Source organism: Nansenia antarctica, assembly GCF_963989245.1.
Source record: "Nansenia antarctica genome assembly, chromosome: 9".
In the NCBI taxonomy this organism is placed as follows: Eukaryota; Metazoa; Chordata; class Actinopteri; order Argentiniformes; family Microstomatidae; genus Nansenia; species Nansenia antarctica.
Genome location: NC_137679.1, coordinates 43,828,466 through 43,830,965, shown reverse-complemented (window position 1 = coordinate 43,830,965; position 2,500 = coordinate 43,828,466). Strand labels below are relative to the sequence as shown.

The following is a 2,500-nucleotide window of genomic DNA, read 5'->3' as shown; positions in this document are numbered from 1 at the left end:
ATCTTTCTGCCCGCTGGCAGATGGGCCGCGCTAGTTTTGGGCCGGTCGGGCCGCCTGCCCCCCCCCCCCCAAAAAAAAAAAAAAAAAAAAAACTATCTCGGCCCAAAATAGCGCGGCATCAACTAGCGCTGAATCAAGCGGCGGCCCCCGTTTATACTAACACATGGGCTGGCCCAATCACATGCTTAGGCCCTGCTGTCCATCGGCCCCCTCCCCCACTCTGATCCCTCGGCCGACAACCCAAGTACAGTGTCATGTTCGTAGATAAGATAGTGAAAGGGGGTGCCCAGAAAATTAGGGAGAAAAAAAGTAAGAAGCTAGCAGAGGATGCCTCAAAATGTCAGAAACTGACAGATATGTTCTCTGCATCGACTGTGGGGGCTAGGCCTACTACAGCTGCGGCTGCCACAGCAACATCTTTACCGCTAACTAACGTTAGCACTGATGTGCCGTTAGCAATTGAGGAGGAGACAGAGGACACAGCTAGAGAGGTAAGCAATGTTGTTACTTGGTTTTACAAAAGCAAAGTTATGTTAGTCGCTTGCATTGGCCAGATTAAGGGAGCAGCAGCAGAGAATGTCTTATGACTTATGCTAACCCGTACAGGCAGCATGATTGCATTGCGCTTCACCAGGACTTGGCTGGAATTCATGCACACACAATGATCTCTCTCGTGGTGTAACGTTAGTGCTGCTTGGCTGTGGACTCTATAGCTAACGTTAGATGGGGGTGTTCTGCATTTTGTTGCTAGCTAGCAAGTTGAGGTATCACTGTCACTGACATAAATGCAATACCAACAATGGGTGTTAATAATACTTTTTATTTGGAAAAAAAAGATATAAAAAAAAAATCTACACTAGCCTAGTTCAGAACTAATGAATGCTTTTTATTGCATGGAGAAATAAAACTCATGCAGTCTGCAACCCAATAATTGTTGTCTTGCAACCTTCCATTTGAAATGACTGGGCTTCTGGTGTAACATAATGCAATCATGCAGCCTGTGTGTACATGTAAATGAGAACTTTGCTGATTTTGACAACCAGTTAGTTTACTTCTCTGTCCATGTCTTGTTGAACCAGGTTGAGCTGCTGCTGCCCTCCCAGAAAAGCAGAGTGTCAGGGAAAGAGAGGAAAAGGAGAGAGAAAAAGATGAAACAGAGGAAACAGAGTGCCACGTTCAGGACTTCAATTACTTTGCCTGTCCTGAGCCTTCCATGCTAGATCACTTTTTAGATTAGGTCGATAGATTTTTAGATTATTAGTCTTTCAGACTGCCAGCATGTTGATCGGTGGTGTCGGACCGATTGTGTTGGGCCGGTCTGAGCCACATGGCAGGGCCTCATTTTTGTCCCAGTCCAGCCCTGCACACACACACACACACACACACCATACACACACCATACATACATACATACATACAGGCACACGCACACACACCATACATACAGGCAGGCACGCACACACCATACACACACACACACACACACACACACACACATCATACACACACCATACATACATACAGGCACACACACACACACACACATAGACATGTTGTGAATAAGTCTAGTATGTGGGTCTTGTTCAAGGTTGAATTCCAGACTAATGCTACCTCAGAATACCTCCATGCTGATGTCAAGGTTTCTCTGTGTGTGTGTGTGTGTGTGTGTGTGTGTGTGTGTGTGTGTGTGTATGTGTGTGTGTGTGGGGGGGGGGGGGGCGGGGTCACAAGTGACATTGGCAAAGCTCATAAGGTGAGGTGACGATGTGTGATTTATTGGTGTGTGTCCATGTGTGTGTGTTTAGGGTGAGTGTGTGACTGTGTTTAAGGTGAGTGTGGTGTGTGTGTTTAGGGTGAGTGTGTGTGTGTGTGTGTGTGTGTGTGTGTTTAGGCTGAGTGTGTGTTTAGGGTGTGTGTATGTGTGTGTGACTGTGTTTAGTGTGTGTGTGTGTGTGTGTGTGTGTGTGTGTGTGTGTGTGTGTGTGTAGGTGAGTGTGTGTAACAGTACATTAAGCTAGGTGTGTGTGTGTGTGTGTGTGTGTAACAGTACATTAAGCTAGGTGTGTGTGTGTGTGTGTGTGTGTGTGTGTGTAACAGTACATTAAGCTAGGTGTGTGTGTGTGTGTGTGTGTGTAACTACATTAAGCTGGGTGTTATACTAGCCTCTCTGCTGGTCTGTCAGCGCTGGCTGGCTCAGGCTTCATATAGACGCTGTTTGTGTTCACAGTCTAAACTCATTACCCCGAATTACACACACACACACTGGCCTCCCAGAAACAGGGGGTGGGGGGGGAGGGAGAGAAGGGATAGAGCGGGGTTAGAGAGGTAGAAGGGGTAGAGGAGAGGGTTAGAGAGAGAGAGAGAGAGAGAGAGAGAGAGAGAAAGGGTGGGTTAGAGAGAGAGAGAGAGACGGAGAGAGAGAGTGACAGAGTTTTAAAGAGCACCGGACTCACTGTGACTAAACATTTTGAGTCGAGGCGTTTATCAGATTTATCACTTC

General features: G+C 46.9%; 1 protein-coding gene across 1 annotated transcript in view; it reads left to right on the top strand.

Moving 5' to 3' along the window:
* Positions 1-2,500, top strand: part of nav2a (neuron navigator 2a) — a gene marked incomplete at both ends in the record, with an annotated part of 124,473 nt that overhangs the window by 52,471 nt on the left and 69,502 nt on the right.